The 22,940-nt window shown below is 42.0% G+C and overlaps 1 non-coding gene across 1 annotated transcript; it reads left to right on the forward strand.

The window, feature by feature from the left end:
* The first annotated feature begins 21,184 nt into the window (after window positions 1-21,184).
* LOC111546874 lies at window positions 21,185-21,289 on the forward strand. The gene has a single exon (XR_002732956.1). It is a non-coding gene; the product is annotated as a U6 spliceosomal RNA (small nuclear RNA).
* The last annotated feature ends 1,651 nt before the right edge of the window (window positions 21,290-22,940 follow it).

Here is a 22,940-nt window from a genome sequence, read left to right on the forward strand (position 1 = left end):
CCTCTGGCTTTTGTCTACTGTGGCTAGCCTTCTACCAAAGGTTTGCACCCCACTTTCATCCTGTTTTCACCTAGGCGGGGCAATAAACTGACTTTAGGCCAATGTGATGTGGGAGAGGTGATGTGAGCCATATGCAGGCCCGGACTACATAAACCTCCCATGAGATTCCTGCCCACCTTTTCCTCCATTTGCTAGCTGGATGTTGAGGCTCCAGCTGGCCTCAATAGGCAGGCATTGAAGATAGTGGAATTCTGGGCAGCCTGGGACCCTGAATGACTACATGGAGAAGAGTCCTGGCCCTCATCCCCACTGCCACAAGGCCTTTATGTGAGCTAGAAATAACCTTCTATTGTGTCAATGTACTGATATTTCAGAGTGTTTGTTAATGTAACCAGCATTACTCTAATACATATTCATATTTTCTCTACCAGTCATATTCCTTTCTCCTGAATCCAGCTCCAAGTCTGACCTCTTTTGTCTGAAGTTCTCCTGGCCTCACTGATTTCAGTGTGCTCTGTCGCCCACATTTCTTTCGCTCACATCTTCACACTCAGGCAGTTTCTACTTTGCTACGCATGGGCTTGTGGTGCTAATTGAAGAGGACAGAGACCTTGTTCTATACTCATTCTGCATCTCCCAAAATGCCTAGCGTCAAGCCCAGCAAACAGTAGGCACTCAATCAATACTTGTTGATCGATCTGAGAGAGGCTGGAATGATCCATATCAAACTCCAAGCATCATCTGGGAGCTCACTGATTAAACAGATGAATCTTGCAACCTTTCTTTAATGCCACCAAGGCAGCTTTTGCTCCTCAGCCTGGAGACTCAGACTTGGGAGCTCTCCTTGCCGGCCAGTTCCTGGATGGCTTCCCAGGATCCAAGGTGCTCCGGGCCACTCTCTGATGGCCAGGGCATCCATCAAATGACCTGCCGACTGCAAGTTACTCTTTGTTCTCTCTGCTCCTTCTGCTTAAAAACGACAACAACAACAACAACAACAAAAACTAGGCAAGCCCCTCTTTCTAGGGCCCCTATTCCCCTCTCTGCCTATATGGGGAAGAGTAGAATAGAAGCGTCTTCCAATTACTATAATTGTATTTTAAAAAATATATTTATGTTATAAAGCCTCAAAGAAGCCTCATGACAAGGGGCCCTGGCAACCCAAGCACAGGACTAGGGGGCTTAAATGTCAGTTAGCAGCGTACTTTGAACTGGCCATTTCCATTTAGGCCACTCTGCTCCGAACGCTGCAGCGGCTGACAGGTTAGTGAAGAATTCAGGCATACCAGGTAGTTGGCATCTTGGTTATCAAAAGTTCCTTTGAGTCACTATGCTCCATTTTATTCATTTATTTTAGTTATTTTATTACTTCTTGTAGTATAAGTAATTTTTGTTTGATGAAAAACAATTCGAGAACATGGAAAAGAAAAATGAACATTATATGAATGTACATTACTTGAATGTTCATGAGATCACCCCACTGCACTCCAGCCTGGGAGACAGAGTGAGACCCTGTTTCAAAAAAAATTCTGCATGCTTGTGTGATTATTCTCTTGGGATAAATTCATAGAAGTAGTATTACTAGTTGAAGGAAATGTACATTTTAAAGGTGTATGATACCAATGGCCAGAAAGGTCACTTCAGTTTACCTACCAGTATTCCAGCTGGTTTGAAGTGTATTCAGTCAGACTGGTTTGTGTGTGTAGATACAAATGGATGTGAGGTGGAATGGGGAGAAAGAATTAAAATAGTTAGTATATTTTTAAAGCTGTTTGCCTTAATTCAATCTGCTCTGGTTGAAATTCTGCTGCTCTTTAAGACAGACCTGTGGGTTTAGGTCCAGTTTTTATCTGATATGAAGTTGCAAAACATCTTATGTTGTACACTTGCATGAGTGTAAAGGAGATGGATTTGTTTTCAGTATAATTAAAATGGGCAAAAACAGCATGTCCTGGATAGCTACATGTTTGTGGTGTGCAGTAGTGTGTGTGTGTGTGTGTGTGTGTGTGTGTGTACTTATTCATCCTGTGGTTCATAGCCCTTTGAGCCAAGGCCTGGTTGTTTCAATAGGAGAAAAGAAGAAATCTGCTTTTGAGATGCTCAAAGGAGAGAAAAAGCAAGGTGAAGTGTGGGCCATTTATCTCACCAGGAAGAGCCACATTAGGGAAACTGGCTTTTTGGTGTGTGCAGATGTATTAAAATTCTTCTACTTAATGTCAAAAATCTTTTTTCATGGTAAAAAATAGAAACCATTAATCTCTCCCCCACCCCCAGCCCCCGCCGTGCTCCATTTTCTTGTCTGCCTTCCGACTCCCACGCTGCCTGTCTTGCTGGCGGACGGTGAGTGGGTCAGTCAGCCTTTGCGATGGGCATGGATGTCTTGCTGCAGGGAGCACCTCCACCCTGTGGACCAGACCCTTCCTACAGCCTAAATTCGTGTGTCCTGATTTGCTTGGCTCCTGAGGAACGAAAGGAGCTGGTTTATTCATGAATCCCTGAGTAGGACTGCCTCTGGAAGCAGGGCGCTAGCTGTCTGGTGGAGAGGAACAGAGGATGCAGCTTCTGGTCAAACTCTTCCCTGGCCCGTCCCATCAGTCTTCCAGATTATGGGTTTGAGACAGTGTCATGCAGAGAAAAGAGAACCAGAGTTGAGTCAGGAGTTCTGACTCTGCCAATGGTCAGTGACTTTGCCCAAGTCATTAACCTCTCCAAACCTCAGAGTCCTATTATGTCAAAAGGGTCGTTTGTGAAGATGGATTAGCTGATGCTTCCAGACTCACTGACGCTTCATGTATCTTGCATGAATTCTCAGGTAGAAGTTGCTCTCCCATCACTCCTCCTCAGTACCCTCCCAGCACGTTGTTTATACAGCTCTCGCTACCCTAAGTGATGACAGTTTTCATGGTTTGTGCTCTCTGCTGGACTATTGCTCTAGTTAAGGTACTGCTAGTGGCCATGACAGTTAAAACCCCCAAGTTTTAGAGGTTTACAACAGAAGTACATTTATCAACCGCTTGATTGATGGGTACCTCCATTTAGGAATCCAGAGACCCAAGCTCCTTCTATCTAGTGGCTCTGTCATTCCTTAGACCCCTGGAGTTATATAAATCCAGCCAGAAAATGGGATGAATGTGTGGAGGAGCACAGCTCTTTCTTAACCATCTTGGCTATGAGTGGCTCATGTTACTTCTGCGCACATTTCACGGGTGAGGACAGTCACACAGTTCCACCTAGATGCAAAGGAGGCCGCAAGCAGCTGCTCCCCAGAGACAATGCTACAGGACAAAAGGAGAAGAACTATGAACCTTGGATGGACAGCTCACAGTCATCTAAGACCCCTGTGAGGGCAAGATATTGTTCTTCCTATGTCTCAGCACCCCACATGGCTCCTGACACAGATGTTCAGTATAATAGGCTTGCATTATCTGTGTATTTCATGTCTGTAAGTTTAGCTGCATAGAGAAATAGAGAAAGAAAACAATCTAAATAGTGCCTGTGACTCTGCTGCCAATCCCAGGCAATGGGTATATGTCAAGAAGAACAGGCTGCAAACTATAGGCTGTGGGCCAAACCCTGCCCACTGCCTGCTTTTGGAAATAAAGTTTTATTGGAACACAGCCATGCCCATTCATTTACTTATTGTCCATGACTAATTTTGTGCTGCAATGGCAGACTTGAGGACTTGTGACGGAGACCACAAAGCCTAAAATATTTGCTCTCTGCTTCTCTTCAGAAAAAGTGTGTGGACTCCTGCTCTGGTGAGAGAGGGTGAAACAGGAGACTCAATTCATGGTTTTCTTTTGTCTGTTTCTGCCCCCTTCTCTGCTTAGAGTGAGCACGTTGTGGTGCTGGATGTGATCATCAGCCCAGTGTTTGTACAGCACGTTTGTACAGCATGGTGTCTAAACACGAGCAAACTCTGTGAATGCACAGACCATGTATGCTGCACAATTACTTAAGGAATTTATAAGGGCAGTGTTGACCTTATGCACTTTCTTCAGAACCTATTGCTCCTCATAAAATATGACTCTGTAGTAAAGGCACATTGAATGAGTGCATAAGTGGATATGCCAACCCTTTGCAAAGTTAAAGGGATACTACAAACCACAGAATTACTGTTACTTTTGTTTCTAACTTACATTTCAAAAAACAAATGCCCTCCATCTCAGTGGTCTTCAATTTTTTTGGCATCAGGGGCTAATTTCGCAGAAGACAAATTTTCCACGGACTGGGTGGTGGGTGGAAGGAGAGATGGTTTTGGGATTATTCAAGCACATTACATTTATTGTGCACTTTATTTCTACTATTATTACATTGCAATATATAGTGAAATAATTACATAGTTCACCATGATGCAGAATCAGTGGGAGCCCTGAACTCGTTTTTCTGCAGCTAGGCAGTCCGATATGGGGCTGATGGGAGACAGCGACATCTGAAATGTGTTGCTTATGTTTAGTCTATTCCATCATCTCATTTTGTTTGCTGTCACTGCAGAAAACCCTGCCTCACAAAGATAAGATGTTGGGAATGGAAGCAGGCTTTTCAGTGCTCCTGTGGCAATCTCAGGGTATTCTACTTTGACTTTAATCCAGATCATATGGAGATTTGAACTTGTCTCAAATATGCTTTTAGGGCCACCAGATGCAGCTGTACAACTGAAGTACATCAACTCACTTGCCACTATGAAGTCTGCCACCAGATGCAGCTTAATTGTCACTTGCCACTCATTGATAGTGTTTTAATATGAATCTGCAAGCAGTTGATTTATTATGGTCTCTGAGCAGTCAAACCTCCCTCCTACTGTTAATCTGTGTGTGCAGCCACTCCCCAGCACTAGCATCACAACCTCAGCTCCACCTCAGATCATCAGGCATTAGATTATCATAAGGAACAGGCATTCTGGAACTCTCACATGTGCAGTTCACAATAGGGTTTGTGCTCCTATGAGAATCTAATGCTGCTGCTGATCTGACAGGAAGTGGAGCTCAGGAGATAATGCAAGCAATGAGGAGCAGCTGTAAACGCAGATGAACCTTTTTCTCACCCACCATTAACCTCCTGCTATGCAGTCTGGCTCCTAACAGGCCACGGACTGGTAGCAGTCCATGGCCTGGGGGTTGGGGACCCCTGCTCTATCTGTAACCAAGGAGGATAACCTCTCAACTCCAAATGCTCTGTAGAAGCTCATGTCCTGCAAGTTTTGTGCCTCGTTGCCTTTCTCTCCTTTGGGTAACTCATTTTCACAAACAGAAAATAATAACTTTTTTTTTAAGGTGGAGGGGTGCATTACATACTTTCCAAATAGCAAATAGTAAAAAAGAATTTGACATCTAAATATGTGGTTTGAAGTCAGAGGACTTCAGGTACTCACCTGCCTTAGACTGAGAAGACAAGCCATTTGGCTAAAGGCTGTGTCTACACAGGTCTCAAAGGTCTAGTAGGAACTGAAAACTTCATTTGGATTTGGTAGGTCTGCCCTGTTAGGACCCCAAAATATACCAACTCTCACTGTGGTTTTAATAAGCCTGGTTGAACACACACCCCAGGGAGGCTCAAATAGGGAAGTTATGTAGTTATTCTAAGGACATTGCTTTTGATCAAAATATTTTTGAAAACTTTTTAGATTTGTATTTAGAATCTGTGGCACATTCTTTTAAATATTCTCAATTTATTTGGATTTGGTAGTGGGCTTTTGTTTGTATTTTTCAACTATTTTTTAAAGTTTTAATTAAAATATACAACCCTCAATCATTGCTGATGGAAATGGAAAGTAGTGTAGCCATTGTGAAAGACGGTTTGGCAATTTTTTAAAAAATAAACATACTCTTACTATATGATGCAGCAATTGTATTCCTCAGTACTTACTCAAGTGAGTTGAAAACTTATGTTCACCCAAAAACCTTCACATGCATGTTTACAGAAACTTTATTTATAATTTCCAAAACATGAAAGCAACCAAGATATCTTACAGTCTGTGAATGGATAAACTGTGGTACATATGGACGATGGAATATTATTCAGCACTAAAAAGAAAAGATCTATCAAGCCATGATAAGATATAGAGAAAACTTAAATGCATATGACTAAGTGAAAGAAGTCAATCTGAAAAGGCTACATATTTTATGATTCCAACTATATTCCATTTTGAAAAAGGAAAAACAGTAAAAGATTTAGTAGTTGTTGGGGGTTAGGGGGAAGGAAGGGAGAAATCAATGGAGCACAGAGGATTTTTAGAGCTATGAAATGACTCCGTATGATGCTATGATGGAGGAGAGATGTCTATATACTGCAGAATGTATAGCACCAAGTGTGAATCCTAATGTAAACTATGGACTTCGGGTGATAATGACGTGTCAATGCAGGCTCATCAATTGTAATAAATCCATCACGCTGGTGGGAATGTTGATAATGGGAAGGCTGTGCGTGTGTATAGGGCAGGGTGTACTGCATGTGTAGGGGCATGTGTACAGAGTTCTGCCTGTGTACTGCGTGTGTAATACTGCTTGTGTAGTATTGCATGTACAGAGTTTTCACTCTGCCCCCTGTGTGTGTAGTACTGCATGTATAGTATTGTGTGTACAGAATTCTCACTCTGCCCCCTATGTCTCTAGTACTGTGTGTGTAGCACTGTGTGTGTAGTACTGCAGGTACAGAGTTCTTACTCTGCCCCCTGCATGTGTAGTACTGTGTGTGTAGTACTGCGTGTGTAGTACTGCGTGTACAGAGTTCTCACTCTCCCCACTGTGTGTGTAGTACTGCATGTGTAGTACTGTGTACACAGAGTTCTCACTCTGCCCCCTGCGTGTCTAGTACTGTGTGTGTAGCACTGTGTGTGTAGTACTGCATGTGTAGTACTGTGTACACAGAGTTCTCACTCTGCCCCCTGCGTGTCTAGTACTGTGTGTGTAGCACTGTGTGTGTAGTACTGCATGTACAGAGTTCTCACTCTGTCCCCTGCATGTGTAGGGGTGTACTGTGTATGTAGGGGCAGGGGGCAGAGTGAGAATTCTGTACTTTCTACTCAATTTTTCTGTGGATCTAAAACTGCCCTAAAAATGTAGTCTACTTAAAAATTATATACCATATATACAGCAAGTGAACAAATCATTAGTGTAAAGATTTATACATTTTCACAAATTGAACACTTTGATTTGTTTACTTTCTGTAGGTGTGTGAAACCAACATCCAGATCAAGAAACAGAATACCACTATATCCCTAAAAGTCTCCAAATACCCACTTTCTGTCGTTGATGACTCTGTATAAGAACAATGATTATGCTGACTTTTAACAGAAGTTTTGTTTTTTCCTGTTTTTGAGTGTTATGCACACGGAATCATGCAGCATGTCTACTTTGGAGTCTGGCTTCTTTTGTACAACAATACGGTGGTGAGATTCATCCACATTGTTGCTTAAAGTTGAGCATATTCATTCCCTTTGTTGGATGGTGTCTCATTGTGCAGCAGAAAGCTTTTAACCTGACTGCAAAGACACTTCTCATGGGGCCTTCTGGATGTAGTTTAAGCAACTGAGACTGTCTAGCTCTTTAAAGTGAAGTAAAACTCTCTTTGAGAAATAGTTTTTATATCTTTGTTTATCAAGTGAGTCCAGTTTACTCCAAGGCACATCCCATGTCCCAAGGCTCTCTGATGAAGCTCAGAACTTACCTCTGTCCCCACAATAAGCTATGGCTTTGTTTCTATTGGGATGGGCCATCATGCTCAGATCCAACCTTGCCAAAAGCTAGTGAGAGAATTCAGCCACAGCCAGTTCTTCAGCAGAGGAAACAACAGTCCTATGAAGTGAGGATGATAATAAAGGGACCTTTTGCTACCTGTTGCAATTTATTTTACCTCTCTATGCCTCAGTGTTCCAATATTAAAATGGGGACACCTACATTCTTGGTCTTGTAAGGAAGCTGTCTTAGTCTGCTTGTGCTGCTCTAACAGAATCCCTGAGGTTGGTTAGTCTATAAAAAACAGAAGTTCATTTCTCACAGTTCTGGAGGCTGGGAAGCCCAAGATCAAGGCACTAGCATCTGGTGAGGACCTTTTTTGTGTATCTTCACATGGCAGGAGGGTAAGATAAACTGAAGGCTGACTGAAGCTTCTTCTATAAAGGCCTTAAAGTTATTCACCAGGGAGTCCTCATGACCTAATCATTGTGTATAGGCCCTTCCTCTTAATACTATCACAATGGCAACTTCTGAATTTTGGAGAACACATTTAAATTATAGCAGAAGACCAGGTGCAGTGGCTCATGCCTGCAATCCCAGCACTTTGGGAGGCCGAGGCAGGTGGATCACCTGAGGTCAGGAGTTTGAGACCAGCCTGGCCAATATGGTGAAATCCTGTCTTTACTAAAAACACAAAAATTAGCTGGACGTGGTGGTGCATTCCTGTAATCTCAGCTACTCAGGAGGTTGAGGTGGGAGAATCACTTGAACCTGAGGCAGAGGTTATGGTGAGCCAAGATCGCGGCACTGCACTGTAGCCTAGGTGACAGAGCGAGATTCCCTCTCAAAACTGAAATGAAGTAAAATAAAATAAAATAAAATAAATTATAGCAGAAGCTATGAAAAAATGGATTAAGAGTGATGAGAGACTTCTGAGAGATTCCTAAAAGCAAAAAATATGTGAATGCTATTTTTGCTGTTAGAAGTTCTGTGAAGATTAATTTTAAAAAGATTGCGGATACTCTTGAAGATCTCTGAGCATGGCGTATTAATTGCTAAATATGCTGGAACCTCCCCACATCATGACCTTCCATGAGCACATGCACCATCCAATCACACAGATAATTCTGTGATTTTTTTTTTTAAGAAACAATAATTTTGGAACAGGGTAACACAAAAGGTAAGGGAGCAATTAGTAGCATGTATGTCACGAAGCACCCTGTAGATCACTTATATTAAATTCCAAGTCCTTTTATTAAAAAACACAATCTTTTCATTTTTGTGAAGAGCTTCCTAAAGACTAGGATGGTTAAATAAAAGGTAATCTGGCCTAGAAGGGAAGCATGAAAGAATTTCCAAAGTATGTTGCTCACCCCTCAATGTGGGCATAAGCTACCCTAGGCATGAGCATTGGGTTGAATTGGTTGGCTTCTGTAGCGGAAGCCCATTGCCCCTTGAGTCTCCTAAAGGCCAAAGGCTTCCTCCTGCAAGCAAACATGATTCTGCTTGAGGGCTTTCTCTGCAACTGGAGTGAATTGCTCAAGAGCCCCGCTCAACCCAAGCCAAATGAAAGTTGGTGGTTAAGCTTCTTCACTCCTTGAGTAGAACAGTTCTGAGATGTGTTCTACTCACTGTCCCAGAGGCCCTCAAAGGCACTGAGTCTCAATTTCCCACAGTGGTAGCCTGGGCATTCATGAACTTTATTGGCGTCCTTTGCTTTCTTTGCTCAATTTCCCACTAGCCTACTATGCTTTCTGAGAACACTTCTCACATAAACTGCATGTTCAAAAACTCTTGTCTGAGGGATTGCTTCTAAGGAAACCCAAACTAAAACACCTTTTCTTTTGAGTGATGTATTTTGGTGCCCAATCTAACCATTGAATATGGAGTCTTGTTCATAAGGAATAAGAAATGAAAAAGAAAAAGTTGGAAAATTTTCCAGTGTCAGGCTTTCCTATCCTTGAAGCTTACATGGGAAGAAATCAGAAAAGAAATGCCTGGGAAAAAAGATGACAGAATCAGAAATCTCCAAGTTTGGGTGTATCTGTGGAACACAGTTGTGTGGACAATAGAGTCTGGTGAATTAAAAAATGATTCCTGTGATGAGAAAATTAGACTTTCCCAATAATAAAAATAGTTATTCATCATGAATTTTAAAAATCATCACAGGTAATCCTGATGCAAACCCAGGACCAAGACCTACTGCTCTATTCGTTTAGGTTTATTACATTAAAATGCCATTATGATAGCATTATTTATTGTCTGTTTCTGTGAGCCAGACATTGTGCTACGTCCTTTGCATATGCTATCTCATCTAATTGTGACAACAACTTTTGAGGTGAGAATTGTTTTTTTGTCACCTGCATTTTGCAGATGGTGGGTCTGTGTTGAGAAGTTAAGAAACTTGCCTGAGACTGCACAGTTCCCTGCTTTGTAACTGAAATTCAGGCTGAAATTTAGCTTCCTGCTTTTCTCAGGCCTAATGTGTTTGTATACTTTCTTTCTTTCTTAGTGAAATTTGCCAAAGGTTGGTCTTGTCAAAGGACAAGTTTTGTTTTTGTTGATTAATTTATAATTTCTTTTAAAATTATTTTTATTTCCTTTCATCTACTTTCCTTGGATCATTTTGTTGTTGTTGTACTTCCTGATTTGAAAGTTGAGTTCCTTTAACTTCAATCTTTTGTGCTAGTAAACTTGTTTATTGGTATTCATTGGCTTCTAAGTACCACTTTGGCTGCATCCCATAAGTTTTGTCATGTAGTGTTCTTGAGTTGTGAACAGTTTATAATTTTCTTGTATTTCTTATCAAGCTTGGGAGTTATTTGAAAATCTGTTTTCAGATTTTTTTTTTTTTTTTTTTTTTGCGGTTATCTATTTGTTATAGATTTCTAACTGTATTACATTGTGGTCAGTAAATACTCAACGTAATAAAAACTGTTTTTCTTTTTGGTCTATTAACAGAACAAGGGAGATTCCAGAATTGCCAATGGGTAGAAGGGAATGCTGCACCTGTATTGGCTCCATAGCTTTTACCTAAAATTGAAGAAACATCAGTTATTCATGTTAAAGAATGGGAGGGATGGCTGAGGGGGATTATTAGAAAACCAGAATCCTTCTTCCTACCCCCAAGCCAGTCACTGTGTAGATCATTAAAAAATAATTTTTGGCCAGGTGTGGTGGCTCATGTCTGTGGTGGTGGTGGCAGTGCAAATCATATTCATCCGCATGAAGGGAGAAATGTAGCAAGTAGAGTTTGACTGCAGCAATGAATTCATGCTTTAGAGTAATGGGAAATCAGGGTGATTGAGCAGGATAGGACCAGCATGTTCAGGCATTTTAAGTTTAGAGCAAGAACTTTAGTTTCATATGGGAAATAGGAATCACCATTGATGAGGCTCAACGAGTGTGTTAAGGGAGTTAATCTAGCAGAGATGGGCCACATGGATTAGAAAGGAGAGAACAGAGTGATAATGAAGATGACGGTGTAAGTATAGGGGCGTTTTGAAGGAAGAATTGGCAGGACTTGGGGACTAATTAAATGTGAGGGTTCAGAATAGCAAGGAGACAAAGATGACTCCTTGGTATCCGGTCTGGTGGGCTGGAAGACGGTAATGACACCCAAGACCCAGGATGGTAGGTCTCAAAGAAAGACCATGAGTTTGGTTTTAGATATGTTAAGATGGAGAACCTCTGAGGGGAAAGGTTTGAAAACCATCAGACTAGAAAGAGAGAGGTGGCAAGAAGGTTGCAGAGAAAGCTACAAAAACCAGGGAGAGAATTTTAAGGAAGTCTGTGTGCCTGTGTGTGCACCTGTGTGAATGCATGGGAGGGCAAGAGTTGGTGGGGGAGTTGTCAGCTGTGTCAAATGCTATTCAGAAATGAGAGCAGGGTGGTTAGACAAAGCACTTGAGATTTAACCTTAAAGAATACAGTTTTGGTTAATGTGATGGTGACAGACAATCAGGTTGATCAGGTTGCAAAGATTTAGGGAGAATGGGCAGCAAAGCAGGGGAGGCGATGGGCCTAAAGGACATAAGTCACATTATTTTGTGTAACTAGCTTGCCCTTTAATTTTCTTGAAAGCTTTAGACAAAGATCTTAGAAGTGAAAGTGGCTGTGGAGAGTGAGGTGCTGGGAGAGGCTGGGAGTTCAGCCTGCAGAGCACCTGCTGCAGAAACTGAGGAGGAGTTTCAGGATGTTCAGGTGGAACTCCCTGGGATCACAGCAGGGAACAGAGGGCTGTAGGCCATTGCGAAGTTGGGATAAGAGGAAAAATGTAAGCCACTGAAATCTTCTAGACTGCCAAAACTGGGTCTTGGCAGTAGCAAAGACCATGAAGGAACCAAGTTGAGCTGAACATGAGGGGAGTAGACTTTAAGTGCTGAGTGGTTGATAAAAGCTGGTGGACTCAGCAGCATCCCATCTCTGGAGAAGATGGAGTAGGAGGGTGAGACAGCCCTACCCCTGTGGAAGCCAGGGATGTAGTGGTTTGGGGGTTTCCATGGTGATGAGAAGTAACCACTGATGCCTCAACAGTCTCCATTTGTGGGAATTTCTTTCTTGAAAGGCCTTGTTGGCTCATTGAGATTGGGGCAAGAAAAAACTCCTCATTTTGATGGGCCTGAAAGTTTAAACTTCTTTTTTAGGTCAAACTCAGCACGAATGTGAAACTTCATTAACTGTACCTCAGCTCTGAGAGGAAACCTCACAAGACTCAATATTTATAGCTCAGGAAACTCAGGGCTCTTCCAGAGGGAGTATATTGGATAATGTCATGTCTCTGGAGGGCTCTGAGGTTTTTAAGAAAGTGGGTCTTCACTCCTTTCTGCTGAGCCACTGGGATACACCAGGCCTGTCTGTCACTCATGCATGCCAGTTCTTGTTGCAGACAAAAATATGCTGGTCTGAGGGTGGGAGGTCTTGTTTTTTGCTTTTTGTTTTGTTTTTGTTTTTTTTGATGGAGTCTCACCTTGTCATCCAGACTGGAGTGCAGTGGCACAATCTTGGCTCACTGCTAACTCTGCCTCCTGGGTTCAAGTGATTCTCCTGCCTCAGCCTCCTGAGTAGGTGGGATTATAGGTGCATGCCACCATGCCTGGCTAAGTTTTGTATTTTTAGTAGAGATGGGGTTTCGCCATGTTGATCAGGCTGGTCTCGAACTTCTGACCTCATGATCTGCCCGCCTTGGCCTCTCAAAGTGCTGGGATTACAGGTGTGAGCTACCGCTCCCAGCCAGATCTTGATTTTACTTCTAGCTCAGTGTACTTAGCCAAGTCATTGATCCTCTCTGCACCTCAGTTTTCCTCATTTGTAATTTAATGGGTGTGGCTATGGTATGGACAAGTAACCTATCAAAGCTTTTTGAGTTAATGTTTGCTGCGAGTCAAGAATGAAGCTGTCATCACCAAGAGAGGGGAATGAAGCAGCCTGTCTGTTTTGTGGGAGGATCCTGGTGCTGCCTTGGGGTGTGTGGGGTCCAGGCCCAATTCTGCCATTGTTAGTGGCAAGTCACAATTCCCCTGGACCTGTCCATCTGACTTAAAAATAGATGGTGCAAACTACTGCTTAAAAATACACAGGAAGTACTATGGGGTCTTTTTATATGAGACAAAAAGCACAGAGCTTTGGAGCCTGGTGGAATTAGCCCTTTGAGATTTCATGGGACAAGGACCATGTGAGTCCTGGGAGTGCTTGCATCAGGGGATTGGGTCCATCATTCCCTGTGGAAGGAGACCCTGTGCTTCTCCAGAGAGGCGTTTTAAGTGTCATTGTGTGACTGGTCCACCAACCACAATAGCTGGGCTAGATGGTGATGCTAAATCAGTAACTTTGGATTTTACTTTTTCATCCAGAGAATTTTTCTGCTAGAAAGACCAAGTACTGAAATGCTTCATAGATGCAGTAGGTAGATGCAGCCTTCAGCAAAAAATCGAAGTGCAGTCTGGAAAACAAAGGGAGAAATTGTCTTTTATAGAGAAAGTTCCTACTTGGGTTCCCACTCTAATTTGCTTATGCAAGTGAAGGATGTAGACTTGCTTAGTTCTGATTGGTTAATGCTGAGTTGTGATTGGTCGTTGTAGGTCACTGAACTACAACCTGCTGGTTAGTTCAGATGGTGCAAGCAGGAACAGGCAGCTATACAAGTACCAAAGTTATGCAAATGTGGTTTTTCTAGGAACCCAAAGAGTACAGAATAGAGCTTGTTCTATTTTGAATTTAGGTGCAGTTAATCACTCAGAATCCATCTTTTAATTTTATTATTATTATTAATTTTTTATGCACCAACCAAAAAAAGTCCAGGACCGGATGGATTCACAGCCAAATTCTACCAGAGGTACAAGGAGGAACTGGTACCATTCCTTCTGAAAATTTTCCAATCAATAGAAAAAGACGGAATCCTCCCTAACTCATTTTATGAGGCCAGCATCATCCTGATACCAAAGGCTGGCAGAGACACAACAAAAAAAAGAGAATTTTAGGCCAATATCCCTGATGAACATCGATGCAAAAGTCCTCAATAAAATACTGGCAAACCGAATCCAGCAGCACATCGAAAAGCTTATCCACCATGATCAAGTGGGCTTCTCTGTTTCTATTGATTGGAATAGTTTCAGAAGGAATGGTACCCAGGTGGGAATATGGTAGAGCATAGTTCACAGCAGCTTTGAATTCCTGCACTCAAGCAATCATACTGCCTCACCCTCCTGAGCAGCTGGGACTACACACACACACCACCGTGCCAAGCTAATTTTTAAATTTTTCATAGAGATGGGGTCTCACTATGTTTCCCAGGCTGGTCTAAAACTCCTGGTCTCAAGTGACCGATCCTCCAGCCTCGATCAAAGCACCGGGATTACAGGCATGAACCACTGTGCCCAGCCAGGATCCATTTTGAAGGATTGGATCTTTCAGGGTTCACATGTGCATATGTGGAGGTGGGATGGGGGAGTGTACATATTTAAAGAAGATGCTCTTTATAATCATATCTGTAGAACCTTCCATTTATATGATGGGATCATTCTAAACATGGGAGGGAAAACTTACTAGACAGGGATTAGCTCTGTTGCTCAGGCTGGAGTGCAGTGGTGTGATCATGGCTCACTGCAACCTCCATCTGCCAGGCTCAAGCCATCCTCCCACCTTAGCCTCCCGAGTAGCTGAGACTACAGGCATACACCACCACGCCTGGCTAAATTTTTAGCTTTTTGTAGAGTTAATGTTTTGCTTGTTGCCCAGGCTGGTCTCGAACTCCTGAACTTAAGTGATCCTCCCAGCTCAGCCTCCAAAAGTGCTGGCATTACAAGCATGAACCACCATGCCCAGCTGGTAGACACATTTCTTTTTTTAAAATTTATTTTTATTTATTTTTTATTATACTTTAAGTACTAGGGTACAGGTGCACGTGCAGGTTTGTTACATATGTATACATGTGCCATGTTGGTATGCTGCACCCATTAACTCGTCATTTACATTAGGTATATCTCCTAATGTTATCCCTTCCCCCTCCTCCCACACCATGACAGGCCCTGGTGTGTGGTGTTCCCCACCGTGTGTCCAAGTGTTCTCATTGTTCAACTCCCACCTATGAGTGAGAACATGCAGTGTTTGTTTTTCTGTCCTTGCGATAGTTTGCTCAGAATGATGGTTTCCAGCTGCATCCATGTCCCTACAAAGGACATTAACTCATCCTTTTTTATGGCTGCATAGTATTCCATGGTGTATGTGTGCCGTACTTTCTTAATCCAGTCTATCATTGATGGACATTTGGGTTGGTTCCAAGTCTTTGCTATTGTGAATAGTGTCGCAATAAACATACATGTGCATGTGTCTTTATAGCAGCATGATTTATAATCCTTTGGGTATATGGAATGGTTGGGTTCCAGTAATGGAATGGTTGGGTCAAATGGTATTTCTAGTTCTAGATCCTTGAGGAATCGCCAGGCTGTCTTCCCCAATGATTGAACTAGTTTACAGTCCCATCAACAGTGTAAAAGTGTTCCTATTTCTCCACATCTTCTCTGGCACCTGTTTTTTCCTGACTTTTTAATGATTACCATTCTAACTGGTGTGAGATGGTATCTCATTGTGGTTTTGATTTGCATTTCTCTGAAGACCAGCGATGATGAGCATTTTTTCACGTGTCTGTGGGCTGCATAAATGTCTTCTTTTGAGAAGTGTCTATTCATATCCTTCTCCCACTTTTTGATGGGGCTGTTTGATTTTTTTCTTGTAAATTTGTTTAAGTTCTTTGTAGATTCTGGATATTAGCCCTTTGTCAGATGGATAGATTGCAAAAAATTTCTCCCATTCTGTACGTTGCCTGTTCACTCTGATGGTAGTTTCTTTTGCTGTGCAGAAGCTCTTTAGTTTAATTAGATCCCATTTCTCAATTTTGGCTTTTGTTGCCATTGCTTTTGGTGTTTTAGACATGAAGTCCTTGCCCATGCCTATGTCCCGAATGGTATTCTTTTAGGGTTTTTATGGTTTTAGGTCTGACATTTAAGTCTTTAATCCATCTTGAATTAATTTTTGTATAAGGTATAAAGAAGCGATCCAATTTCAGCTTTCTACATATGGCTAGCCAGTGGCTTTCCCAGCACCATTTATTAAATGGGGAATCCTTTCCCCATTTCTTGTTTTTGTCAGGTTTGTCAAAGATCAGACGGTTGTAGATGTGTGGTGTTATTTCTGAGGGCTCTGTTCTGTTCCATGGTACCAGTACCATGCTGTTTTGGTTACTGTAGCCTTGTAGTATAGTTTGAAGTCAGGTAGTGTGACGCCTCCAGCTTTGTCCTTTTGACTTAGGATTGTCTTGGCAATGCGGGCTCTTTTTTGGTTCCGTATGAACTTTAAAGCAGTTTTTTCCAATTCTGTGAAGAAAGTCATTGGTAGCTTGATGGGGATGGCATTGAATCTATAAATTACCCTGGGCAGTATGGCCATTTTCAAGATATTGATTCTTCCTATCTGTGAGCATGGAATGTTCTTGCATTTGTTTGTGTCTTCTTTTATTTCGTTGAGCAGTGGTCTCTAATTCTCCTTGAAGAGGTCCTTCACATCCCTTGTAAGTTGGATTCCTAGGTATTTTATTCTCTTTGAAGCAATTGTGAATGGGAAGTCACTCATGATTTGGCTCTCTGTTTGTCTGTTATTGGTGTATAGGAATGCTTGTGATTTTTGCACATTAATTTTGTATCCTGAGACTTTACTGAAGTTGCTTATCAGTTTAAGGAGATTTTGGGCTGAGATGATGGGGTTTTCTAAATATACTACCATGTCATCTGCAAAGAGGGACAACTTGACTCCCTCTTTTCCTAATTGAATACTCTTTATTTCTTTCTCTTGCCTGATTGCCCTGGCCAGAACTTCCAACACTATATTGAATAGGAGTGCTGAGAGAGGACATCCCTGTCTTGCACCAGTTTTCAAAGGGAATGTGTCCAGTTTTTGTCCATTCAGTATGATATTGGCTGTGGGTTTGTCATAAATAGCTCTTATTATTTTGAGATAAATTCCATCAATACCTAATTTATTGAGAGTTTTTAGCATGAAGGGCTGTTGAATTTTGTCAAAGGCCTTTTCTGCATCTATTGAGATAATCATGTGTTTTTTGTCTTTGGTTCTGTTTATATGATGGATTATGTTTATTGATTTGCATATATTGAACCAGCCTTGCATCCCAGGGATGAAGCCCACTTGATCATGGTGAATAAGCTTTTTGATGTGCTGCTGGATTTGGTTTGCCAGTATTTTATTGAGGAATTTTGCATCGATGTTCATCAGGGATATTGGCCTAAAATTCTCTTTATTTGTTGTGTCTCTGCCAGCCTTTGGTATCAGGATGATGCTGGCCTCATAAAATGAGTTAGGGAGGATTCCGTCTTTTTCTAATGATTGGAAAAGTTTCAGAAGGAATGGTACCAGTTCCTCCTTGTACCTCTGGTAGAATTTGGCTGTGAATCCATCCGGTCCTGGACTTTTTTTGGTTGGTAGGCTATTAATTATTGCCTTAATTTCAGAGCCTGTTATTGGTCTATTCGGAGATTCAACTTCTTCCTGGTTTAGTATTGGGAGGGTGTATGTGTCCAGGAATTTATCCATTTCATCTAGATTTTCTAATTTATTTGCATAGAGGTGTTTATAGTATTCTCTGATAGTAGTTTTTATCTCTGTGGGATCAGTGGTGAAATCCCCTTTATCATTTTTTATTGTGTCTATTGGATTCTTCTCTCTTTTCTTATTTGTTAGTCTTGCTAGTGGTCTATCAATATTGTTAATCTTTTCCAAAAACCAGCTTCTGGATTCATTGATTTTTTGAAGGGTTTTTTGTGTCTCCATCTCCTTCAGTTCTGCTCTGATCTTACTTATTTCTTGCCTTCTGCTAGCTTTTGAATGCATTTGCTCTTGCTTCTGTGGTTCTTTTAATTGTGATGTTAGGGTGTCCATTTTAGATCTTTCCTGCTTTCTCTTGTGGGCATTTAGTACTATAAATTTACCTCTACACACTGCTTTGAATGTGTTCCAGAGATTCTGGTATGTTGCGTCTTTGTTCTCATTGGTTTCAAAGAACATCTTTATTTCTGCCTTCATTTCATTATGTACCCAGTAGTCACTCAGGAGCAGGTTGTTCAGTTTCCATGTAGTTGAGCGGTTTTGAGTGAGTTTCTTAATCTTGAGTTCTACTTTGATTGTCCTGTGGTCTGAGAGACAGTTTGTTATAATTTCTGTTCTTGTACATTTGCTGAGGAGTGCTTTACTTCCAATTATGTGTTCAATTTTGGAATAAGTGTGATGTGGTGCTGAGAAGAATGTATATTCTGTCGATTTGGGGTAGAGAGTTCTGTAGATGTCTATTAGGTCTGCTTGGTGCAGAGCAGAGTTCAATTCCTGGACATCCTTGTTAACTTTCTGTCTCGTGAATCTGTCTAATGTTGACAGTGGAGTGTAAAAGTCTCCCAGTATTATTGTGTGGAAGTCTAAATCTCTTTGTAGGTCTTTAAGGACTTGCTTTATGAATCTGGGTGCTCCTTTATTGGGTGCATTTAGGATAGTTATCTCTTCTTGTTGGATTGATCCCTTTACCATTATGCAATGGCCTTCTTTGTCTCTTTTGGTCTTTGTTGGTTTAAAGTCTGTTTTATCAGAGACTAGGATTGCAACCCCTGCTTTTTTTTTTTTTTTTCCATTTGCTTGGTAGATCTTCCTCCATCCATTTATTTTGAGCCTATGTGTGTCTCTGCACATGAGATGTGTCTCCTGAATACAGCACACTGATGGGTCTTGACTCTTTATCCAATTTGCCAGTCTGTGTCTTTTGATTGAAGCATTTAGCCCATTTACATTTAAAGTTAATATTGTTATGTGTGAATTTGATCTTGTCATTATGATGTTAGCTGGTTATTTTGCTCATTAGTTGATGCAGTTTCTTCCTAGCATTGATGGTCTTTACAATTTGGCATGTTTTTGCAGTGGCTGATACTGGTTGTTCCTTTCCATGTTTAATGCTTCCTTCAGAAGCTCTTATAAGGCAGGCCTGGTGGTGACAAAATATCTCAGCATTTGCTTGTCTGTAAAGGATTTTATTTCTCCTTCACTTATGAAGCTTAGTTTGGCTGGATATGAAATTCTAGGTTGAAAATTCTTTTCTTTAAAGAATGTTGAATATTGGCCCCCACTCTATTCTTGCTTGTAGGGTTTCTGCAGAGAGATCCACTGTTAGTCTGATGGGCTTCCCTTGGTGGGTAACCCAACCTTTCTGTCTGGCTGCCGTTAACATTTTTTCTTTCATTTCAACTTTGGTGAATCTGACAATTATGGGAGTTGCTCTTCTCAAGGAGTATCTTTGTGGCATTCTTTGTATTTCCTGAATTTGAATGTTGGCCTGCCTTGCTAGGTTGGGGAAGTTTTCCTGGATAATATCCTGAAGAGTGTTTTCCAACTTGGTTCCATTCTCCCCATCACTTTCAGGTACACCAGTCAGACGTAGATTTGGTCTTTTCACGTAGTCCTATATTTCTTGGAGGCTTTGTTCATTTATTTTTACTCTTATTTTCTAAACTTCTCTTCTCACTTCATTTCATTCATTTGATCTTCAATCACTGATCCCCTTTCTTCCAGTTGATCGAATCGGCTACTGAAACTTGTGCATGTGTTATGTAATTCTTGTGCCATGGTTTTCAGCTCCATCAAGTCATTTAAGGTCTTTTCTATGTTGTTTATTCTAGTTAGCATTTGTCCAGTCTTTTTTCAAGGTTTTTGGCTTCTTTGCAACAGGTTCGAACATCTTCCTTTAGCTCAGAGAAGTTTGTTATTTCCGATCTTCTGAAGCCTTCTTGTCTCAACTCATCATAGTCACCCTCCGTCCAGCTTTGTTCTGTTGCTGGCGAGGAGCTGCATTCCTTGGAGGAGAAGAGGTGCTCTGATTTTTAGAATTTTCAGGTTTTCTGCTTTGGTTTCTCCCCATCTTTGTGGTTTTATCTACCTTTGGTCTTTGGTGATGGTGACATACAGATAGGGTTTTGGTGTGGATGTCCTTTCTGTTTGTTAGTTTTCCTTCTAACAGTCAGGACCCTCAGCTTCGGGTTTGTTGGAGTTTGCTGGAGGTCCACTCTAGGCCCTATTTTCCTGGTTATCTCCAGTGGAGGTTGCAGAACTGCAAATATTGCAGAATGGCAAATATTGCTCCCTGATCGTTCCTCTGGAAGCTTCATCTCATAGGGGCACCCGGCCGTATGAGGTGTTAATCGGCCCCTACTGGGAGGTGCCTCCCAGTTAGGCTACTCGGGGGTCAGGGACCCACTTGAGGAGGCAGTCTTTCTGTTCTCAGATCTCAAACTCCATGCTGGGAGAACCACTACTCTCTTTAAAGCTGTCAGACAGGGACATTTAAGTCTGGAGAAGTTTCTGCTGCCTTTTGTTCAACTATTCCCTCCCCCACAGGTGGAGTCTACAGAGGCAGGCAGGCCTCCTTGAGCTGCAGTGGGCTCCACCCAGCTTGAGCTTCCCAGCTGCATTGTTTACCTACTTAAGCCTCAGCAATGGTGGGTGCCTCTCCCCAGCCTCACTGCCACCTTGCAGTTTGATGCCAGACTGCTGTGCTAGCAGTGAGCAGGGCTCTGTGGGCGTGGGACCCTCCAAGCCAGGCGTGGGATATAATCTCCTGGTGTGCCATTTGCTAAGCTGTTGGAAAAGTGCAGTATTAGGGTGGGAGTGACCCGATTTTCCAGGTCCCGTCTGTCACGGCTTCCCTTGGTTAGGAAAGGGAATTCCCTGACCCCTTGTGCTTCCTGGGTGAGGTGATATCTCGCCCTGCTTTGGCTCATGGTCTGTGGGCTGCACCCATTGTCCTGCACCCACTGTCCGACAAGCCCCAGTGAGATGAACCTGGTACCTGAGTTGGAAATGCAGAAATCACCTGTCTTCAGCGTCACTCACGCTGGGAGCTGTAGACTGGAGCTGTTCCTATTCGGCCGTCTTGGAACCTCTGACACACTTCTTAAAAGCTTGGCTCTGTTCCCTTTGGCAGCACAGATACTAAAATTGGAATGATACAGAGAAGATTAGCATGGTCCCTGTGCAAGGATGACATGCAAATTCATGAAGCGTTCCATATTTTTCCCCAGAAGAAAACCTAGGCAATACCATTCAGGACATAGGTATGGGCAAAGACTTTGTGATGAAAACACCAAAAGCAATGATAATGGAAGCCAAAATTGACTAATGGAATTTAATTAAACTAAAGAGCAGAAGAAACTATCATCAGAGTGAACAGATAGCCTACAGAATTGGAGAAATTGTTTTGCAATTTACCCATCTGACAGAGGTCTAATATCCAGAAGGAAACTTTAACAAATTTACAAGAAAAAAACAACCCTATTGAAAAGTGAGCAAAGGATATAAACAGACACTCCTCAAAGACATTTATGCAGCCAACAAGCATATGAAAAAAAGCTCAACATCACTGATCATTAGAGAAATGCGAATCAAAACCACAATAAGATACAATCTCATGCCAGTCAGAATGCTGATTACTAAAAAGTCAAGAAACCATAAATGCTGCTGAGTCTATGGAGAAATAGGAATACTTTTACACTGTTGGTGGGAATGTAAATTACTTCAACCATTGTGGAAGACGGTATAGCGATTCCTCAAGGACCTAGAACCAGAAGTACCATTTGATCCAGCAATCCCATTACTGGATAGATACCTGAAAGAATATAAATCATTCTACTATAAAGACACATGCACGCATATGTTTACTGCAGCACTATTTACAGTTGCAAAGTCATGGAACCAACCCAAAGGCCCATCAATGATAGACTGGATAAAGAAAATGTGGTACATATATACCACCATGGAATACTATGCAGCCATACAAATAAATGAGATCATATCCTTTGCAGGGACATGGATGGAGCTGGAAGCCATCATCCTCAGCAAACTAACGCAGGAACAGAAAACCAAACACTGTATCTTCTCACTCATAAGTGGGAGTTGAACAATAATACATGGACACAGGGAGGGAAACAACACACCAGGGCCTGTTGGGGGGTGGAGGACAAGGGGAGGGAACTTAGAGGATGGGTCAATAGGTGCAGCAAACCACCATGGCACACGTATGCCTATGTAACACACCTGCACATTCTGCACATGTATCCCAGAACTTGAAGTGAAAAAAAAAAAAAAAAAAAGCTTGCCCATATTTGCTGTTTCTAGTTCTTTACCCTGCTTTCATATCTTACCTCTCCTGGCTTCTACCCCCATCACTCCACAGAAACACTTCTTGCTGAAGTCTCCATGTAGCCACTGAATAGTATTGCTCAAAAACCACCCCAGGCTCTTGTTCCTGTTTCACCTTATACTCTCTCCCTGGGTAATTTCTCTTTTTACCCTGGCTTTGCTAACCCTCTAACTGCAGATGACACGCAGACTTGAACCCCAGCATGCCCACCTCTTGGGGTCAGAATGGCTTTCTGTTTCCAGTGCTAGTCCCCCATGGAAACCATGAAACATACATGATTCTGTGTGTGTGTGTGTGTGTGTGTGTGTGTGTGTATCAGAGAGAGAGAGAGAGAGAGAATCTCACATCTCACTCTGTGGCCCGGGCCGGGGTGCAGTGTTGCCATCATGGCTCAGTGCAGCCTCAACCTTCTGAGCTCAAGTGATCCTCCCGCCTTAGCTTCCTGAATAGCTGGGACTACACCTGGCTAATTGAAAAAAAATTTTTTTTTGGTAGAGACTGGGTTCTACTAAGATGCCCAGGCTGGT

The sequence above is a fragment of the Piliocolobus tephrosceles genome, chromosome 18, assembly GCF_002776525.5.
Source record: "Piliocolobus tephrosceles isolate RC106 chromosome 18, ASM277652v3, whole genome shotgun sequence".
NCBI lineage: Eukaryota > Metazoa > Chordata > Mammalia > Primates > Cercopithecidae > Piliocolobus > Piliocolobus tephrosceles.